The sequence below is a fragment of the Rhinichthys klamathensis genome, unplaced genomic scaffold (genome assembly GCF_029890125.1).
Source record: "Rhinichthys klamathensis goyatoka isolate OS25496 unplaced genomic scaffold, OSU_Roscu_1.1 h1tg000057l_1, whole genome shotgun sequence".
In the NCBI taxonomy this organism is placed as follows: Eukaryota; Metazoa; Chordata; class Actinopteri; order Cypriniformes; family Leuciscidae; genus Rhinichthys; species Rhinichthys klamathensis.
In genome coordinates this window covers 261,196-281,675 of record NW_026606602.1, presented here as the reverse complement: position 1 = coordinate 281,675, position 20,480 = coordinate 261,196, and the positions used below count along the sequence as shown (strand labels likewise).

The 20,480-nt window shown below is 44.2% G+C and overlaps 11 non-coding genes across 11 annotated transcripts; all 11 read right to left on the bottom strand.

Moving 5' to 3' along the window:
- Positions 1-485: 485 nt before the first annotated feature.
- Positions 486-558, bottom strand: trnar-ccu (transfer RNA arginine (anticodon CCU)). The gene has a single exon. It is a non-coding gene; the product is annotated as a tRNA-Arg (tRNA).
- Positions 559-3,183: 2,625 nt separating this feature from the next.
- trnar-ccu (transfer RNA arginine (anticodon CCU)) lies at positions 3,184-3,265 on the bottom strand. The gene has a single exon. It is a non-coding gene; the product is annotated as a tRNA-Arg (tRNA).
- A 962-nt stretch (positions 3,266-4,227) lies between these two features.
- On the bottom strand, positions 4,228-4,300 carry trnar-ccu (transfer RNA arginine (anticodon CCU)). The gene has a single exon. It is a non-coding gene; the product is annotated as a tRNA-Arg (tRNA).
- A 1,082-nt stretch (positions 4,301-5,382) lies between these two features.
- On the bottom strand, positions 5,383-5,455 carry trnar-ccu (transfer RNA arginine (anticodon CCU)). Its single transcript has one exon. It is a non-coding gene; the product is annotated as a tRNA-Arg (tRNA).
- Positions 5,456-6,917: 1,462 nt separating this feature from the next.
- Positions 6,918-6,990, bottom strand: trnar-ccu (transfer RNA arginine (anticodon CCU)). The gene has a single exon. It is a non-coding gene; the product is annotated as a tRNA-Arg (tRNA).
- A 3,099-nt stretch (positions 6,991-10,089) lies between these two features.
- trnar-ccu (transfer RNA arginine (anticodon CCU)) lies at positions 10,090-10,162 on the bottom strand. Its single transcript has one exon. It is a non-coding gene; the product is annotated as a tRNA-Arg (tRNA).
- Positions 10,163-14,612: 4,450 nt separating this feature from the next.
- On the bottom strand, positions 14,613-14,684 carry trnar-ccu (transfer RNA arginine (anticodon CCU)). The gene has a single exon. It is a non-coding gene; the product is annotated as a tRNA-Arg (tRNA).
- Positions 14,685-16,002: 1,318 nt separating this feature from the next.
- trnar-ccu (transfer RNA arginine (anticodon CCU)) lies at positions 16,003-16,074 on the bottom strand. Its single transcript has one exon. It is a non-coding gene; the product is annotated as a tRNA-Arg (tRNA).
- Positions 16,075-16,702: 628 nt separating this feature from the next.
- On the bottom strand, positions 16,703-16,774 carry trnar-ccu (transfer RNA arginine (anticodon CCU)). Its single transcript has one exon. It is a non-coding gene; the product is annotated as a tRNA-Arg (tRNA).
- A 619-nt stretch (positions 16,775-17,393) lies between these two features.
- On the bottom strand, positions 17,394-17,465 carry trnar-ccu (transfer RNA arginine (anticodon CCU)). The gene has a single exon. It is a non-coding gene; the product is annotated as a tRNA-Arg (tRNA).
- Positions 17,466-18,093: 628 nt separating this feature from the next.
- Positions 18,094-18,166, bottom strand: trnar-ccu (transfer RNA arginine (anticodon CCU)). The gene has a single exon. It is a non-coding gene; the product is annotated as a tRNA-Arg (tRNA).
- Between the last annotated feature and the right edge of the window lie 2,314 nt (positions 18,167-20,480).

Here is a 20,480-nt window from a genome sequence, read left to right as displayed (position 1 = left end):
AGGTGTTTTTAAAAGGGCTTTCGTTTAGGCACACATGACGTGCACACGAAGTTTCTCTGTCATAAATGTGATCAGGTGAAAACAACAAAGGGTTTTAGCACAAAGATGTGACAGCTTTTCTTCAAGTAGGAGCAGAGTATGTTTTTAAGTAAAGCTGTCTTAGCAGAGGATGGTTTCGATCCATCGACCTCTGGGTTATGGGCCCAGCACGCTTCCGCTGCGCCACTCTGCTCCTGACAACAGACTTGCCATACTCTACTGTTTTCAAATTGACATGCGTTTAGGCACACTTGAAGTGCTCTTCTGTCATCAATTAGAACAGGTGAAAAATGCAGAAGGTTCTAGCACACAGCTGAGGCAACTTTTCTTCAAGTAGGAGCAGAGTATGTTTATAAGTAAAGCTGTCTTAGCAGAGGATGGTTTCGATCCATCGACCTCTGGGTTATGGGCCCAGCACGCTTCCGCTGCGCCACTCTGCTGTAAACCACCCCAGATGGGACTCGAACCCACAATCCCTGGCTTAGGAGGCCAGTGCCTTATCCATTAGGCCACTGGGGCTGTTCAAAATATCTGCTCATGTGCCCCCATTACTTTGGCTTCAGTGACAACAACAGCATTGGCATTTAAACAAGGCCAGCACACAAAGTAATCCGGATGAACGACTACTTCGATAGGCCACTGGGGCATGACTCGCTTGCCCTACTAATTGTCCATCTCATTCAGGTGGCTTAGTCAATGAGGCGTTAGAACAGGGCATACACACACAAACACACAGATTTTCTGAATGAACAAGCGGGATGTGGAAGTTGCTCTTTATTTGGGATAAAACATGGACATACCTGAAGAAGCCTTAGCAGAGGATGGTTTCGATCCATCGACCTCTGGGTTATGGGCCCAGCACGCTTCCGCTGCGCCACTCTGCTCGCCATAGAAGATCTCCCATTCACAGGTGTTTTCAAAAGGGCTTGCGTTTAGGCACACATGAACTGTGGAAGCAGTGGAGTCATTCAGGTTCCTGGGCACTATCATCTCTCAGGACCTGAAGTGGGACAATCACATTGACTCCATTGTGAAAAAGGCCCAGCAGAGACTGTACTTCCTTCGCCAGCTGAGGAAGTTCAACTTGCCACAGGAGCTGCTGATTCAGTTCTACTCAGCCGTCATTGAGTCTGTCTTATGCACTTCCATCACTGTCTGGTTTGGTTCAGCTACCAAATCAGACATCAGGAGACTACAACGGACAGTCCAGACTGCGGAGAGGATTATTGGTGCCCCCCTGCCAAACCTCCAGGACCTGTACTCTTCCAGAGTGAGGAAGAGAGCAGGTAAAATCATCACAGACTCCACTCACCCTGGACACCACCTATTTGAACTGTTACCGTCAAGACGGCGACTCAGATCACTGGCCACTAGAACATCTCGGCACAGGAACAGTTTCTTCCCACAGGCCATATCCCTCCTGAACAGTTAACACACCTCCCAAGGCATATGCTTTAAGTGCAATACTCCCACTGTTTAGTGCAATATCCTACAACTCAGGTGATACTTATATGTAGATTTATTTATTCATAATATTCAAAACACTGTAATATATGTGATACTTGTGACAACTGTGATACTTTTATTCTCATATATTTATATTTATATTTTTTATTCTTAGAATTTGTAGTATTATGTTTCTTGTTGTATTTGTATTTGTATATGTCCACTGGAAGCCTCAGTACCAAAACAAATTCCTTGTGTGTGCAAGCACACTTGGCAATAAAGCTCTTTCTGATTCTGATTCTGATTCTGATGAAGTGCACACGAAGTGCCTCTGTCATAAATGTGATCAGGTGAAAACAACAAAGGGTTTTAGCACAAAGATGTGACAGCTTTTCTTCAAGTTATCCGGATGAACGACTACTTCGATAGGCCACTGGGGCATGACTCGCTTGCCCTAATAATTGTCCATCTCATTCTGGTGGCTTAGTCAATGAGGCGTTAGAACAGGGCATACACACACAAACACACAGATTTTCTGAATGAACAAGCGGGATGTGGAAGTTGCTCTTTATTTGGGATAAAACATGGACATACCTGAAGAAGCCTTAGCAGAGGATGGTTTCGATCCATCGACCTCTGGGTTATGGGCCCAGCACGCTTCCGCTGCGCCACTCTGCTCGCCATAGAAGAGCTCCCATTCACAGGTGTTTTCAAAAGGGCTCGCGTTTAGGCACACATGAAGTGCACACAAAGTGCCTCTGTCATAAATGTGATCAGGTGAAAACAACAAAGGGTTTTAGCACAAAGATGTGACAGCTTTTCTTCAAGTAGGAGCAGAGTATGTTTATAAGTAAAGCTGTCTTAGCAGAGGATGGTTTCGATCCATCGACCTCTGGGTTATGGGCCCAGCACGCTTCCGCTGCGCCACTCTGCTCGCCATAGAAGAGCTCCCATTCACAGGTGTTTTCAAAAGGGCTTGCGTTTAGGCACACATGAAGTGCACACGAAGTGCCTCTGTCATAAATGTGATCAGGTGAAAACAACAAAGGGTTTTAGCACAAAGATGTGACAGCTTTTCTTCAAGTAGGAGCAGAGTATGTTTATAAGTAAAGCTGTCTTAGCAGAGGATGGTTTCAATCCATCGACCTCTGGGTTATGGGCCCTGCACGCTTCCGCTGCGCCACTCTGCTCGCCATAGAAGATCTCCCATTCACAGGTGTTTTCAAAAGGGCTTGCGTTTAGGCACACATGAAGTGCACACGAAGTGCCTCTGTCATAAATGTGATCAGGTGAAAACAACAAAGGGCTTTAGCTCAAAGATGTGACTGCTTTTCTTCAAGCAGGAGGAGAGTATGTTTATAAGTAAAGCTGTCTTAGCAGAGGATGGTTTCGATCCATCGACCTCTGGGTTATGGGCCCAGCACGCTTCCGCTGCGCCACTCTGCTCGCCATAGAAGAGCTCCCATTCACAGGTGTTTTCAAAAGGGCTTTCGTTTAGGCACACATGAAGTGCACACGAAGTTTTTCTGTCATAAATGTGATCAGGTGAAAACAACAAAGGGTTTTAGCACAAAGATGTGACAGCTTTTCTTCAAGTAGGAGCAGAGTATGTTTATAAGTAAAGCTGTCTTAGCAGAGGATGGTTTCGATCCATCGACCTCTGGGTTATGGGACCAGCACGCTTCCGCTGCGCCACTCTGCTGTAAACCAACCCAGATGGGACTCGAACCCACAATCCCTGGCTTAGGAGGCCAGTGCCTTTCCATTAGGCCACTGGGGCTGTTCAAAATATCTGCTCATCTGCCCCCATTACTTTGGCTTCAGTGAAAACAACAGCATTGGCATTTAAACAAGGCCAGAACACAAAGTAATCCGGATGAACGACTACTTCGATAGGCCACTGGGGCATGACTCGCTTGCCCTACTAATTGTCCATCTCATTCAGGTGGCTTAGTCAATGAGGCGTTAGAACAGGGCATACACACAGATTTTCTGAATGAACAAGCGGGATGTGGAAGTTGCTCTTTATTTGGGATAAAACATGGACATACCTGAAGAAGCCTTAGCAGAGGATGGTTTCGATTCCATTGACCTCTGGGTTATGGGCCCAGCACGCTTCCGCTGCGCCACTCTGCTCGCCATAGAAGAGCTCCCATTCACAGGTGTTTTCAAAAGGGCTTGCGTTTAGGCACACATGAAGTGCACACGAAGTGCCTCTGTCATAAATGTGATCAGGTGAAAACAACAAAGGGTTTTAGCACAAAGATGTGAGAGCTTTTCTTCAAGTAGGAGCAGAGTATGTTTATAAGTAAAGCTGTCTTAGCAGAGGATGGTTTCGATCCATCGACCTCTGGGTTATGGGCCCAGCACGCTTCCGCTGCGCCACTCTGCTCCTGACAACAGACTTGCCATACTCTACTGTTTTCAAATTGACATGCGTTTAGGCACACTTGAAGTGCTCTTCTGTCATCAATTAGAACAGGTACAACAAATACAACAGACTTGCCATACTCTACTGTTTTCAAATTGACATGCGTTTAGGCACACTTGAAGTGCTCTTCTGTCATCAATTAGAACAGGTGAAAAATGCAGAAGGTTCTAGCACACAGCTGAGGCAACTTTTCTTCAAGTAGGAGCAGAGTATGTTTATGAGTAAAGCTGTCTTAGCAGAGGATGGTTTCAATCCATCGACCTCTGGGTTATGGGCCCAGCACGCTTCCGCTGCGCCACTCTGCTGTAAACCACCCCAGATGGGACTCGAACCCACAATCCCTGGCTTAGGAAGCCAGTGCCTTATCCATTAGGCCACTGGGGCTGTTCAAAATATCTGCTCATGTGCCCCCATTACTTTGGCTTCAGTGACAACAACAGCATTGGCATTTAAACAAGGCCAGCACACAAAGTAATCCGGATGAACGACTACTTCGATAGGCCACTGGGGCATGACTCGCTTGCCCTACTAATTGTCCATCTCATTCAGGTGGCTTAGTCAATGAGGCGTTAGAACAGGGCATACACACACAAACACACAGATTTTCTGAATGAACAAGCGGGATGTGGAAGTTGCTCTTTATTTGGGATAAAACATGGACATACCTGAAGAAGCCTTAGTAGAGGATGGTTTCGATCCATCGACCTCTGGGTTATGGGCCCAGCACGCTTCTGCTGCGCCACTCTGCTCGCCATAGAAGAGCTCCCATTCACAGGTGTTTTCAAAAGGGCTTGCGTTTAGGCACACATGAAGTGCACACAAAGTGCCTCTGTCATAAATGTGATCAGGTGAAAACAACAAAGGGTTTTAGCACAAAGATGTGACAGCTTTTCTTCAAGTAGGAGCAGAGTACCTCTGGGTTATGGGCCCAGCACGCTTCCGCTGCGCCACTCTGCTCGCCATAGAAGATCTCCCATTCACAGGTGTTTTCAAAAGGGCTTGCGTTTAGGCACACATGAAGTGCACACGAAGTGCCTCTGTCATAAATGTGATCAGGTGAAAACAACAAAGGGTTTTAGCACAAAGATGTGACTGCTTTTCTTCAAGTAGGAGCAGAGTATGTTTATAAGTAAAGCTGTCTTAGCAGAGGATGGTTTCGATCCATCGACCTCTGGGTTATGGGCCCAGCACGCTTCCGCTGCGCCACTCTGCTCCTGACAACAGACTTGCCATACTCTACTGTTTTCAAATTGACATGCGTTTAGGCACACTTGAAGTGCTCTTCTGTCATCAATTAGAACAGGTGAAAAATGCAGAAGGTTCTAGCACACAGCTGAGGCAACTTTTCTTCAAGTAGGAGCAGAGTATGTTTATAAGTAAAGCTGTCTTAGCAGAGGATGGTTTCAATCCATCGACCTCTGGGTTATGGGCCCAGCACGCTTCCGCTGCGCCACTCTGCTGTAAACCACCCCAGATGGGACTCGAACCCACAATCCCTGGCTTAGGAGGCCAGTGCCTTATCCATTAGGCCACTGGGGCTGTTCAAAATATCTGCTCATGTGCCCCCATTACTTTGGCTTCAGTGACAACAACAGCATTGGCATTTAAACAAGGCCAGCACACAAAGTAATCCGGATGAACGACTACTTCGATAGGCCACTGGGGCATGACTCGCTTGCCCTACTAATTGTCCATCTCATTCAGGTGGCTTAGTCAATGAGGCGTTAGAACAGGGCATACACACACAAACACACAGGGTGCTTCTCATTTCTTATTTGTGCATCCTCGCTTCCTTTCCTCGCGTCTCAGCTCCACCCCCTGTAGGACGCGAGGGAAGGCTGCAAGGAAAAAAAATGAGGACGGAGGAATTGACTGAAAGCTTTTTTATACATTGGAATACTTGATCACTCGAGCGTCACTTCACAGCGTCATCAGCAGTGCTCAAAGGATCTGCCCTTATGTTGTTAAAGTTTGTTTATTTAAGAAATTAATAATAAATAATAATAAAGCAAGATACCTTGTTGAAATATGTGAGTTGTGTGGTTTATGTAAACTACAAAAGTAAAGTATAAATTCAAATGATTGTGACAGATGTGAAGGGGGAGGAGAATTGATACGTGCGTCATGTTTAGTCGATAAAACTCTTCCGCAAAGGGTACACCTGTGTATCCTCGCTCATAGCTCCTCTGGAAGCCTCCTCAATCCTCGATCCTCGCCTCCTCGCGGTGCAATTAGAGAATTGAGATGTCCTTCAAGATGGCTGAGCTCGATCGGTTTCCGGGAAATAGGATGGAGGACGGAGGAGAGAGGAGACGAGGAGGGATATTGAGAAGCACCCACAGATTTTCTGAATGAACAAGCGGGATGTGGAAGTTGCTCTTTATTTGGGATAAAACATGGACATACCTGAAGAAGCCTTAGCAGAGGATGGTTTCGATCCATCAACAAGGCCAGCACACAAAGTAATCCGGATCAACGACTACTTCGATAGGCCACTGGGGCATGACTAGCTTGCCCTACTAATTGTCCATCTCATTCAGGTGGCTTAGTCAATGAGGCGTTAGAACAGGGCATACACACACAAACACACAGATTTTCTTAATGAACAAGCGGATGTGGAAGTTGCTCTTTATTTGGGATAAAACATGGACATACCTGAAGAAGCCTTAGCAGAGGATGGTTTCGATCCATCGACCTCTGGGTTATGGGCCCAGCACGCTTCCGCTGCGCCACTCTGCTCGCCATAGAAGAGCTCCCATTCACAGGTGTTTTCAAAAGGGCTCGCGTTTAGGCACACATGAAGTGCACATGAAGTGCCTCTGTCATAAATGTGATCAGGTGAAAACAACAAAGGGTTTTAGCACAAAGATGTGACAGCTTTTCTTCAAGTAGGAGCAGAGTATGTATATAAGTAAAGCTGTCTTAGCAGAGGATGGTTTCGATCCATTGACCTCTGGGTTATGGGCCCAGCACGCTTCCGCTGCGCCACTCTGCTGTAAACCACCCCAGATGGGACTCGAACCCACAATCCCTGGCTTAGGAGGCCAGTGCCTTATCCATTAGGCCACTGGGGCTATTCAAAATATCTGCTCATGTGCCCCCATTACTTTGGCTTCAGTGACAACAACAGCATGGGCATTTAAACAAGGCCAGCACACAAAGTAATCCGGATGAACGACTACTTCGATAGGCCACTGGGGCATGACTCGCTTGCCCTACTAATTGTCCATCTCATTCAGGTGGCTTAGTCAATGAGGCGTTAGAACGGGGGTGTATTCCAGAAAGCAGGTTATGTGACATACCCAGGTATGTTTAAGAGTAAGTAAGCGTATAACCTCAACTTTCGGTTCCAAAAACGGTGGTAACTTTCAGGGTATGTTAGTAGTCATAGCAACTCACTCTCTGAACTTAACCTGCTCCGGAGCAGGTTATGTTCCAGGGTTAGTTTGTTTCAGAGAGGTGACAGAGCATGGCGTCCCCTGACCATTTTAGTTACATATAGCACTACTTAATCTAACCCTACTTTATACAGTCACAATAATTTTAAATGTTTCTAATTATATAACTTTCAATTTCAGGGTTTCCAAATGTGATTGGGTGCATTGATGGAACCCACATTCACATTAAAGCTCCTTCCATCAATGAAGGAGACTATGTAAATAGGAAGTCAATGCATAGCATCAATGTGCAGGTGACAATAGATTTTTTGGATGCTAAATGTTTGGGTGTTTAAACCATTAAATCACCCTCATCACTGGTCCCCACTAACTAGGTAATATGTGGCCAAGAGGAACCCCCAGTGAACCCAGTAGACCAAAGAGATGGCAGGGTGGTACAAGACATGATTTGCCAAAATCACTTTAATTAAAACCAGTTAACAGTCAAGTGTTGTTCATTGTTTCTTTATTTCCTGTAACAAAAGACATTTGTATTTATTGCTTTAGATTTCATTCAACAACAAATGACAGATTAATGTTTACATACTGTTTCCCACCTTAAGCTAGTGCTCCAGCAATTCAATTTCAAGTCTGGCCTTTTTTAGGTTAAGCCTTTTCTCCTCCATTTGAAGCTGTATAAGGTCCATCTCCATGTCACTTTTTCTGATTTGCTTTTAAAGGTGGACCTTATACAGCTTTTTGGCAGGCAACTAGAAAGACTGAAAAAGTCTGTAATACAAACACAGACCAAATATTTAAATGAGGAAGGAGAACTGCAGAACATTTCTTACACTGCTAAGATTCTGTGTGGAGGTAGATGGACCCTCATCTGTATTAAAAATCTCCTGCCATATTCTGTAAAATGACAATGACAATTTATTTATTCTCTTGTGTAAAATAGGGGGAATGCATTCTATGCATCATACCTCTATGGGCCTCCCCACATTTTCTGTTTCTGTCACAGCAGAAGTGGTCTCTTCATCATCATCCTACAGTGAAAATAAGGAAGGATGCTTGGTCTAGCAAACAGAAACCTAAAGACAATAATCACTTACAACTGTGACAGAGTGTGGTGTTGCAGGAGGATCCAATAATTCAATGTGGCCATCAGCAACTGCAAGATAATTAAACCATGATAATCATGCATATTCAATTCTCAATGTATATTCTTAAGCAAATACAACTAATAAAGAAGGACATTAGGAGCATCTAAGTACTAGTAATAAGATTACAGTATACAGCATATGCAGTCAAAGCAGCATGCATACTGCACAAGTGAATCAATGACTGTAAAATGAATTCAAAATGCCTTTTTAAAATGGTGACAGTGTTGATGATTTTATTTATTAAAACACTGACAAAAACAGTGTAAACATCAATAAATCATAAGTATTAATATGGTACACCTACATTTTACTAAGCCACTTGTCTTGGTAGCTGAGTCTGACGAACTGCCCCCCTGGAATCCCATCGACCACAGGTGGCCCTTTATTAAGGGACAGTGCCAGCTCCTCAGCTCCCTTCTTTCTATTGGCTACATAGAAAACTAAATTACATTTAATACTAAATTAGTATTAAATGTCAGTAACAAGTTTAGTAAGTTTAGAAAATATTACCTTGCTGGAGAATGTTTTTGTGTTTCATTTTGACTTGGCTCACACTTCTTCTGGCTCCAGACCTGACAAAACGAGAAGCCAACATATAACTAGCCAATTATGTGCATTACTACTGTAATATTAAGAAATGTATGGAGGCCAACAAGTAAATACTTGTCTATTTTTACTACATGCCCCCAAAGAATTTTTGCGTCACAAATTATAAATGGGGTAGGCTATTTTCCCCTTTCATTGTGACACACAAAGGGAAAAAACCCCATTTATAATTTTCTAAACTCAAGCATTTACTCTGTCCATTATTATTTGCCAAGCCAACTTTCTTTTGCTGATGCAGCAGTATTGCTTTTTTATTTATTATTTTTTTTATAATGGGCTTAGGCTATAGTCTTCATAAGCAAGCATTAAAACCTCCAACTCAGTTTCACCGAAGTATCGTATGTAGCTCGCTTTTCTTCTCCCTTGGTTTCCATGGTGACTCCTGAAATCGGCGATCCATTGAAAATGTCTTTATGTACTCGTCGTGCGCGCGCATTAACTCTGGGTTACCAATAGGAGGTTGATTAAACTAACTCAACATAGGTGTTTTGGAACCGACATACCCAGAGTAAGCAAGTTTGGGGTTAACCAACCAAGAGTTCAAGGTTTATCTGACGGTAAGTTAACCTTGCTTTCTGGAATACACCCTGGGGCATACACACACAAACACACAGATTTTCTGAATGAACAAGCGGGATGTGGAAGTTGCTCTTTATTTGGGATAAAACATGGACATACCTGAAGAAGCCTTAGCAGAGGATGGTTTCGATCCATCGACCTCTGGGTTATGGGCACAGCACGCTTCCGCTGCGCCACTCTGCTCGCCATAGAAGAGCTCCCATTCACAGGTGTTTTCAAAAGGGCTTGCGTTTAGGCACACATGAAGTGCACACGAAGTGCCTCTGTCATAAATGTGATCAGGTGAAAACAACAGAGGGTTTTAGCACAAAGATGTGACAGCTTTTCTTCAAGTAGGAGCAGAGTATGTTTATAAGTAAAGCTGTCTTAGCAGAGGATGGTTTCGATCCATCGACCTCTGGGTTATGGGCCCAGCACGCTTCCGCTGCGCCACTCTGCTGTAAACCACCCCAGATGGGACTCGAACCCACAATCCCTGGCTTAGGAGGCCAGTGCCTTATCCATTAGGCCACTGGGGCTGTTCAAAATATCTGCTCATGTGCCCCCATTACTTTGGCTTCAGTGACAACAACAGCATTGGCATTTAAACAAGGCCAGCACACAAAGTAATCCGGATGAACGACTACTTCGATAGGCCACTGGGGCATGACTCGCTTGCCCTACTAATTGTCCATCTCATTCAGGTGGCTTAGTCAATGAGGCGTTAGAACAGGGCATACACACACAAACACACAGATTTTCTGAATGAACAAGCGGGATGTGGAAGTTGCTCTTTATTTGGGATAAAACATGGACATACCTGAAGAAGCCTTAGCAGAGGATGGTTTCGATCCATCGACCTCTGGGTTATGGGCCCAGCACGCTTCTGCTGCGCCACTCTGCTCGCCATAGAAGAGCTCCCATTCACAGGTGTTTTCAAAAGGGATTGCGTTTAGGCACACATGAAGTGCACACGAAGTGCCTCTGTCATAAATGTGATCAGGTGAAAACAACAAAGGGTTTTAGCACAAAGATGTGACAGCTTTTCTTCAAGTTATCCGGATGAACGACTACTTCGATAGGCCACTGGGGCATGACTCGCTTGCCCTACTAATTGTCCATCTCATTCAGGTGGCTTAGTCAATGAGGCATTAGAACAGGGCATACACACACAAACACACAGATTTTCTGAATGAACAAGCGGGATGTTTCTATCAGATTTAGTATTGGCTGCAGATAAAGTACTAATTGTTGGTGATTTTAATATACATGTAGATAATGAAAAAGATGCTTTGGGATTGGCATTTAAAGACATTGTAAACTCAATTGGAGTTAGACAACACGTGTCAGGACCTACTCATTGTCGTAATCATATCTAATATGTTATATTATCACATGGAATAGATGTTGATGCTGTTGAAATTCTGCAGCAGAGCGATGACATCTCAGATCATTATCTAGTCTCATGTAAATTACATTTAGCCAAGGCTGCAAAGCCGACTCCGTGTTATAAATACGTTAGACCTATAACTTCTGCCACTAAAGATTGCTTTATCAATAATCTTCCTAATCAGTTTCATCATCTCAGCATCCCAGATAGCTTAGAAGAACTCGATATTGCAACAGAAACGTTTAACTCTCTCTTTTCCAGCACTTTAGACGCAGTTGCTCCGTTGCGCTTAAAGAAGATTAAAGAAAATAGTCCAACGCCGTGGTACAGCGAGCACACTCAGGCCCTAAAGAGAGCAGCCAGAAAAATGGAGCGCAACTGGAAGAAAACTAAACTAGAGGTATTTCGGATTTCGTGGAAAGAGAGCTCAATTGCTTACAGAGAGGCTTTAAAAGCTGCTAGATCTGCTTATTTTTCAAACCTATTAGAAGAAAATAAACATAATCCTAGGTATTTATTTGAAACAGTGGCTAAACTAACGAAAAAGAAAGCTTCAAGCTCAGAAGTGTCAAAGCAACACGGCAGTGATGACTTTATGAACTTCTTCACTTATAAAATTGATAATATCAGGGACAAAATTATAACTATGCAACCGTCTACCACAGTATCGCATCAGGAAGTGCATTGTAGTCTCCCTGAGGAAAAATTTGATTTATTTGTTGCTATAGGAGAGGAAGAATTCTGCAAACTCGTTAATTCATCTAAATCGACAACTTGTATGTTAGATCCTATACCGACTAAGCTACTGAAAGAGATGTTTCCAGAGGTCATATATCCTCTTCTTAATATCATTAATTCATCTTTGTCTCTAGGATACGTACCAAAAACCTTTAAACTGGCTATGATAAAACCGCTTGTTAAAAAACCACAACTTGATCCTACAAAATTAGTCAATTACAGGCCGATCTCGAATCTGCCTTTTCTGTCAAAGATATTAGAAAAAGCAGTATCTTCACAACTATGTTCCTTTCTAGAAAGAAATGATATCTGCGAGGATTTTCAGTCCGGATTTAGACCGTACCATAGCACTGAGACCGCTCTCATTAGAGTCACAAATGATTTGCTCTTATCATCCGATCGTGGTTGTATCTCTCTATTAGTGTTACTCGATCTTAGTGCTGCATTTGACACCATTGACCACAACATTCTTTTAAATAGACTAGAAAACTATGTTGGCATTAGTGGAATTGCATTAGCATGGTTTAAATCATACTTAACTGACCGTTATCAGTTTGTAGCAGTAAATGAAGAGATGTCTTATCGATCACAAGTTCAGTATGGCGTACCACAAGGCTCAGTACTAGGACCGCTGCTGTTCACTCTGTACATGCTACCATTAGGAGATATCACTAGGAAACATGGAGTTAGCTTTCACTGTTATGCCGATGATACTCAGCTGTATATTTCTTCAAAACCCAACGAAACTTACCAATTCACAAAATTAACGGAATGCATAGCTGATATAAAAAATTGGATGACTAGTAATTTCCTACTACTAAATTCTGAAAAGACAGAGATTCTAATTATTGGACAAAAAACTTCCACACGTAATAACCCAGAATACTGTCTAACACTTAATGGCTGCTCTGTCAAGTCTTCGTCGTCGGTTAGGAACCTGGGTGTGTTATTTGATACCAACCTTTCTTTTGAAAGCCACGTGTCTAGTATCTGTAAAACTGCATTTTTCCATCTTAAAAATATATCTAAATTACGCCCAATGATATGCTCTCATTGGGAAATGCGGAACAATTAGTCCATGCGTTCATGACCTCAAGGCTAGATTATTGTAATGCTCTACTGGGTGGTTGCCCTGCACGCTTAATAAACAAACTACAGCTAGTTCAAAACGCCGCAGCTCGAGTTCTTACCAGAACCAGGAAATATGACCATATTAGCCCGGTTCTGTCAACACTGCATTGGCTCCCTATTAAACATCGTATAAATTTTAAAATATTGTTGATTACCTACAAAACACTAAATGGTTTAGCTCCGCAGTACTTGAGCGAGCTCTTAACGCATTATAGTCCTTCACGTCTATTGCGATCTCAAAATTCCGGCCAGTTGATAATACCTAGAATATCTAAATCGACTGCTGGAGGTAGATCCTTTTCCTATTTAGCACCAAAACTTTGGAACAGTCTTCCTACCATTGTCCGGGAAGCAGACACACTCTGTCAGTTCAAAGCTAGACTAAAAACACATCTCTTTGACCTAGCATACACATAATACATTATAGACTTCTATAATTCAATGTTAGGCTGCATAGATTAGGTCAGCCGGAACTGGGAACACTTCCCTTAAATCTTGATGTACTCGCTACATCATAAGAAGAATGGCATCTACGCTAATATTAGTGTCTTTGTTTATCCCGAGGTTTTCCCGCAGCCTGCCGAATCCAGGCCGTGTCCAGATCTGACGAAGGAGATTCGCCTGGACCCGATGACAATGCAGTGCTGAAGTATCCACTATCCTCTCCCTATGGAGGATTCCTTTCCCACTCTACAGATAAAGCGCTGTGAATTCCGGCTCGCGTACCCCGAAGTGATAAAATAAAACAAAATTCTGTATCAAAATTTATAGGCAAGAAAAGTAGTTTGTTTAGGCTGGGTTGTATGAATTACAAACCTGCGCACATATTTTAAAAAGCACATAACTATAGAATTCTGAATGAGCATGTGAACGCCGTCAGCGTTAATCACAGGTTCGCGTTTAAAGTCTGATCATTTCGACGGAGGTGAATCAATCAGAGTTAACTTTAGCTGGAAGTAACATTATTCAAGAACCGCTATAACGCCAAAACAATCTGTTACCTTAAATTATATGTTTATCTCTGTAAAGCTGCTTTGAAACAATTCATTGTTAAAAGCGCTATATAAATGAAGATGACTTGACTTGATGTGGAAGTTGCTCTTTATTTGGGATAAAACATGGACATACCTGAAGAACACTTAGCAGAGGATGGTTTCGATCCATCGACCTCTGGGTTATGGGCCCAGCACGCTTCCGCTGCGCCACTCTGCTCGCCATAGAAGAGCCCCCATTCACAGGTGTTTTTAAAAGGGCTTTCGTTTAGGCACACATGAAGTGCACACGAAGTGCCTCTGTCATAAATGTGATCAGGTGAAAAAAACAAAGGGTTTTAGCACAAAGATGTGACAGCTTTTCTTCAAGTAGGAGCAGAGTATGTTTATAAGTAAAGATGTCTTAGCAGAGGATGGTTTCGATCCATCGACCTCTGGGTTATGGGCCCAGCACGCTTCCGCTGCGCCACTCTGCTCGCCATAGAAGAGCTCCCATTCACAGGTATTTTCAAAAGGGCTTGCGTTTAGGCACACATGAAGTGCACACGAAGTGCCTCTGTCATAAATGTGATCAGGTGAAAACAACAAAGGGTTTTAGCACAAAGATGTGACAGCTTTTCTTCAAGTAGGAGCAGAGTATGTTTATAAGTAAAGCTGTCTTAGCAGAAGATGGTTTCGATCCATCGACCTCTGGGTTATGGGCCCAGCACGCTTCCGCTGCGCCACTCTGCTGTAAACCACCCCAGATGGGACTCGAACCCACAATCCCTGGCTTAGGAGGGCAGTGCCTTTCCATTAGGCCACTGGGGCTGTTCAAAATATCTGCTCATCTGCCCCCATTACTTTGGCTTCAGTGACAACAACAGCATTGGCATTTAAACAAGGCCAGCACACAAAGTAATCCGGATGAACGACTACGTCGATAGGCCACTGGGGCATGACTCGCTTGCCCTACTAATTGTCCATCTCATTCAGGTGGCTTAGTCAATGAGGCGTTAGAACAGGGCATACACACACAAACACACAGATTTTCTGAATGAACAAGCGGGATGTGGAAGTTGCTCTTTATTTGGGATAAAACATGGACATACCTGAAGAAGCCTTAGCAGAGGATGGTTTCGATCAATCGACCTCTGGGTTATGGGCTCAGCACGCTTCCGCTGCGCCACTCTGCTCGCCATAGAAGAGCTCCCATTCACAGGTGTTTTCAAAAGGGCTTGCGTTTTGGCACACATGAAGTGCACACGAAGTGCCTCTGTCATAAATGTGATCAGGTGAAAACAACAAAGGGTTTTAGCACAAAGATGTGACTCCTTTTCTTCAAGTAGGAGCAGAGTATGTTTATAAGTAAAGCTGTCTTAGCAGAGGATGGTTTCGATCCATTGACCTCTGGGTTATGGGCCCAGAACGCTTCCGCTGCGCCACTCTGCTGTAAACCACCCCAGATGGGACTCGAACCCACAATCCCTGGCTTAGGAGAGCAGTGCCTTTCCATTAGGCCACTGGGGCTGTTCAAAATATCTGCTCATCTGCCCCCATTACTTTGGCTTCAGTGACAACAACAGCATTGGCATTTAAACAAGGCCAGCACACAAAGTAATCCGGATGAACGACTACGTCAATAGGCCACTGGGGCATGACTCGCTTGCCCTACTAATTGTCCATCTCATTCAGGTGGCTTAGTCAATGAGGCGTTAGAACAGGGCATACACACACAGATTTTCTGAATGAACAAGCGGGATGTGGAAGTTGCTCTTTATTTGGGATAAAACATGGACATACCTGAAGAAGCCTTAGCAGAGGATGGTTTCGATCCATCGACCTCTGGGTTATGGGCCCAGCACGCTTCGGCTGCGCCACTCTGCTCGCCATAGAAGAGCTCCCATTCACAGGTGTTTTCAAAAGGGCTTGCGTTTAGGCACACATGAAGTGCACACGAAGTGCCTCTGTCATAAATGTGATCAGGTGAAAACAACAAAGGGTTTTAGCACAAAGATGTGACAGCTTTTCTTCAAGTAGGAGCAGAGTATGTTTATAAGTAAAGCTGTCTTAGCAGAGGATGGTTTCGATCCATTGACCTCTGGGTTATGGGCCCAGCACGCTTCCGCTGCGCCACTCTGCTGTAAACCACCCCAGATGGGACTCGAACCCACAATCCCTGGCTTAGGAGGGCAGTGCCTTTCCATTAGGCCACTGGGGCTGTTCAAAATATCTGCTCATCTGCCCCCATTACTTTGGCTTCAGTGACAACAACAGGATTGGCATTTAAACAAGGCCAGCACACAAAGTAATCCGGATGAACGACTACTTCGATAGGCCACTGGGGCATGACTCGCTTGCCCTACTAATTGTCCATCTCATTCAGGTGGCTTAGTCAATGAGGCGTTAGAACAGGGCATACACACACAAACACACAGATTTTCTGAATGAACAAGCGGGATGTGGAAGTTGCTCTTTTTTTTGGGATAAAACATGGACATACCTGAAGAAGCCTTAGCAGAGGATGGTTTCGATCCATCGACCTCTGGGTTATGGGCCCAGCACGCTTCCGCTGCGCCACTCTGCTCGCCATAGAAGTGCTCCCATTCACAGGTGTTTTCAAAAGGGCTTGCGTTTAGGCACACATGAAGTGCACACGAAGTGCCTCTGTCATAAATGTGATCAGGTGAAAACAACAAAGGGTTTTAGCACAAAGATGTGACAGCTTTTCTTCAAGTAGGAGCAGAGTATGTTTATAAGTAAAGCTGTCTTAGCAGAGGATGGTTTTGATCCATCGACCTCTGGGTTATGGGCCCAGCACGCTTCCGCTGCGCCACTCTGCTGTAAACCACCCCAGATGGGACTCGAACCCACAATCCCTGGCTTAGGAGGGCAGTGCCTTTCCATTAGGCCACTGGGGCTGTTCAAAATATCTGCTCATCTGCCCCCATTACTTTGGCTTCAGTGACAACAACAGCATTGGCATTTAAACAAGGCCAGCACACAAAGTAATCCGGATGAACGACTACGTCAATAGGCCACTGGGGCATGACTCGCTTGCCCTACTAATTGTCCATCTCATTCAGGTGGCTTAGTCAATGAGGCGTTAGAACAGGGCATACACACACAGATTTTCTGAATGAACAAGCGGGATGTGGAAGTTGCTCTTTATTTGGGATAAAACATGGACATACCTGAAGAAGCCTTAGCAGAGGATGGTTTCGATCCATTGACCTCTGGGTTATGGGCCCAGCACGCTTCGGCTGCGCCACTCTGCTCGCCATAGAAGAGCTCCCATTCACAGGTGTTTTCAAAAGGGCTTGCGTTTAGGCACACATGAAGTGCGCACGAAGTGCCTCTGTCATAAATGTGATCAGGTGAAAACAACAAAGGGTTTTAGCACAAAGATGTGACAGCTTTTCTTCAAGTAGGAGCAGAGTATGTTTATAAGTAAAGCTGTCTTAGCAGAGGATGGTTTCGATCCATTGACCTCTGGGTTATGGGCCCAGCACGCTTCCGCTGCGCCACTCTGCTGTAAACCACCCCAGATGGGACTCGAACCCACAATCCCTGGCTTAGGAGGGCAGTGCCTTTCCATTAGGCCACTGGGGCTGTTCAAAATATCTGCTCATCTGCCCCCATTACTTTGGCTTCAGTGACAACAACAGGATTGGCATTTAAACAAGGCCAGCACACAAAGTAATCCGGATGAACGACTACTTCGATAGGCCACTGGGGCATGACTCGCTTGCCCTACTAATTGTCCATCTCATTCAGGTGGCTTAGTCAATGAGGCGTTAGAACAGGGCATACACACACAAACACACAGATTTTCTGAATGAACAAGCGGGATGTGGAAGTTGCTCTTTTTTTTGGGATAAAACATGGACATACCTGAAGAAGCCTTAGCAGAGGATGGTTTCGATCCATCGACCTCTGGGTTATGGGCCCAGCACGCTTCCGCTGCGCCACTCTGCTCGCCATAGAAGAGCTCCCATTCACAGGTGTTTTCAAAAGGGCTTGCGTTTAGGCACACATGAAGTGCACACGAAGTGCCTCTGTCATAAATGTGATCAGGTGAAAACAACAAAGGGTTTTAGCACAAAGATGTGACAGCTTTTCTTCAAGTAGGAGCAGAGTATGTTTATAAGTAAAGCTGTCTTAGCAGAGGATGGTTTTGATCCATCGACCTCTGGGTTATGGGCCCAGCATGCTTCCGCTGTGCCACTCTGCTGTAAACCACCCCAGATGGGACTCGAACCCACAATCCCTGGCTTAGGAGGCCAGTGCCTTATCCATTAGGCCACTGGGGCTGTTCAAAATATCTGCTCATCTGCCCCCATTACTTTGGCTTCAGTGACAACAACAGCATCGGCATTTAAACAAGGCCAGCACACAAAGTAATCCGGATGAACGACTACTTCGATAGGCCACTGGGGCATGACTCGCTTGCCCTACTAATTGTCCATCTCATTCAGGTGGCTTAGTCAATGAGGCGTTAGAACAGGGCATACACACACAAACACACAGGGTGCTTCTCATTTCTTATTTGTGCATCCTCGTTTCCTTTCCTCGCTTCCTTTCCTTTCCTCGCTTCCTTTCCTCGCGTCTCAGCTCCACCCCCTGTAGGACGCGAGGGAAGGCTGCAAGGAAAAAAAATGAGGACGGAGGAATTGACTGAAAGCTTTTTTATACATTGGAATACTTGATCACTCGAGCGTCACTTCACAGCGTCATCAGCAGTGCTCAAAGGATCTGCGATTATGTTGTTAAAGTTTGTTTATTTAAGAAATTAATAATAAATAATAATAAAGCAAGATACCTTGTTGAAATATGTGAGTTGTGTGGTTTATGTAAACTACAAAAGTAAAGTATAAATTCAAATGATTGTGACAGATGTGAAGGGGGAGGAGAATTGATACGTGCGTCATGTTTAGTCGATAAAACTCTTCCGCAAAGGGTACACCTGTGTATCCTCGCTCATAGCTCCTCTGGAAGCCTCCTCGATCCTCGATCCTCGCCTCCTCGCAGTGCAATTAGAGAATTGAGATGTCCTTCAAGATGGCTGAGCTCGATCGGTTTCCGGGTCATAGGATGGAGGACGGAGGAGCATGGAGACGAGGAGGGATATTGAGAAGCACCCACAGATTTTCTGAATGAACAAGCGGGATGTGGAAGTTGCTCTTTATTTGGGATAAAACATGGACATACCTGAAGAAGCCTTAGCAGAGGATGGTTTCGATCCATCGACCTCTGGGTTATGGGCCCAGCACGCTTCCGCTGCGCCACTCTGCTCGCCATAGAAGAGCTTCCATTCACAGGTGTTTTCAAAAGGGCTTGCGTTTAGGCACACATGAAGTGCACACACATGAAGGCACACACGCCACTCTGCTCCTGACAACAGACTTGCCATACTCTACTGTTTTCAAATTGACATGCGTTTAGGCACACTTGAAGTGCTCTTCTGTCATCAATTAGAACAGGGGAAAAATGCAGAAGGTTCTAGCACACAGCTGATATGAGGCAACTTTTCTTCAAGTAGGAACAGAGCACGTATTTAAAGCTCCAGTCCGTAACTTTTTTAAGTTAAAAATAATCCAAAATAATTATATTAAAAAAAACTTATTCTGCCAGTGGTCAAAACTATCTGCTTGCCATAGCTAGATTCACAACGGTTAGCTTGTAATAATGATTTTAATTCCAGTGGTACTGGTGGGTTTCCGCGGGAAATTCGAGCATGTCTTTGCGTCATGACGTCACACCCGTACACATAAAGAAGGAGTTTCGGCTATAGCCGGCTATACTGCGCGTGACGAGATGTTTAGATGTATAGGCTTTTCTCGCAGCACTTTACATAATTAAACTTATGGCATCCAGAAAGATCCAAACAACAATCATCAGTGTCAACTGGAGATTCGGCAGTTATAAAACCCAAAAGACTTCGTACTTCGGATTTAAGGTGGCTAGAGAAAGAGAAAGAAACCGTCTCATGCGAACACAATGGATTTAAACATCGGCGGGGCTTTTGAAAAGTACTTGAACTCCGTGTTTTGAAGGGGTTCAAAACGGAAGAAGAGACAGCTTTTTTCTGCTGAACAAGTAAGACATTTCAATAGTTCAATCGTGTAACAGTACGTTTTCTTAATTCACACAGTTATGGAGTTTCCTTTGTTGTGCCTTTCTCGTTTTGCTATTATGGAGAATATGAATTCTGAACTACACAGGTAGCTGCTAACCATAAAACACATTAAATTTAACATTAGTCACGCAATGCTGATGTTGTTAACATGAACAATTTGAGAACAAAGTAGGCTATAATTTGCACGGTTGCTGTAAATCACGTTGATTAAATCTAACGAAGCTTATCATGTCGAATGCTTTTTCCCCCTTAGTTGGTCAGAACAAAAATGGATTTTACTTACTTGTTCAGAAGACATTTTCCGGTAAAAATTCTTATGTTGGTCAAACTTTCAAAAAGTGAATCTGTGATTCTGTATGACATTATATCCACACAGCGCAGTGACTGACAGCAGCACTCGCCTCAAAGCACTGTGTTCATCCGCGCTGTTTCATGCCGATTTACAACCCACGTAAAGATAATAATTCCGCGAATCACTGCAGTTACAG